We start from the raw sequence: 1,242 nt of genomic DNA on the forward strand, positions 1-1,242 counted from the left end.
TAAAACGGTTATTCCATATACGTAGTAAGGTTTCACAAAATAAAACAGAGCAAATAAAGTGTAATGATATTAATAAAAACAGTATTATTCCACCAAACAATGTAGCTCCTCAGAAACAGTTGTGGTTGCAACAAAGTGGTTGCCGAGCAACACACAAACGTTCATTACACACAAAATCATTTTTTGCTTTTAAACTTTTTTAGACTTTTAAAGCCATAATTATGATTTACCAAAGCATGGTGAGGGAATTGTGATATTAAGAGGTTATTTTATGATGTAGCATGATGTCCCAGTATGACATACTGTTTCCCATCACCGACTGCATACTTCTAGTGTGTATGTTTGGACTGTGTTTCTGTCTGTTTTAACTAGAATATCAGTTTATGTTCTAACACTAACCCAAGTGGTTTGATGTGACATTGTTTTTCTCACAGAATTTAACACACTTATGTATCCTGCTGTCAAACACGTCTTAACGAGACTTTCAATAAAGCTCATTTGAATTGAATTGAACTGAACTGAGAGAGAGAGACAGAGAGAGAGAGAGAGAGAGACCAACTAAAACAAAAGTTCTAACATTCAACAATTTCATCCTCAGTATGACCAAAATTGATACACATACCTTGGGTTGAAATTCAGTGCAAACAGACTAACACGACTAACAATAACCAGCATCAGGAAAGAATCCGGCCCAACCTAATGATTCATGCACAAAAACAAAACTACCTAGCTTATTGGAACGAAACAACACAAACTCAAAGTAAACTGCAATGCTATTTGGCCCAAAAGAGAGATTACACAACAGCTGAATATCTGAGCACAGTCAGAGATCACAAGCTGAGAAAAACATGACAAGGTACATACAGCCTGGCTATAGAGAGAGAGAGCTGGTGCCTGTACTGTAACCAAGAGCTACACTTCAGAACCACCTGCTCTAACTAGAATGACATTCCAAAACAAGCTGGAAAACGATGCACAAGTTCAATATTTGCTTAGTGAAAAAAGAGACTGCATTTCACTAGCGGCAAAGTACATTAATGCCGGCCACAAAAAGAGAGAAAAGTTGATCAGTGTACGACACACACACACACACACGCACACACTCACGCACACGCACACGCACACACTCACGCACACGCACACACACACAAAATGTTGGAGATCTTCTGATTTTTTGCCTCATATAAATAAATAAATAATACATGAGAGATAACCATGTGTGTGTCAAACCGGAGAAGGTGA

Source organism: Sinocyclocheilus anshuiensis, unplaced genomic scaffold, assembly GCF_001515605.1.
Source record: "Sinocyclocheilus anshuiensis isolate Anshui unplaced genomic scaffold, SAMN03320099.WGS_v1.1 scaffold2237, whole genome shotgun sequence".
Taxonomy (NCBI): Eukaryota; Metazoa; Chordata; class Actinopteri; order Cypriniformes; family Cyprinidae; genus Sinocyclocheilus; species Sinocyclocheilus anshuiensis.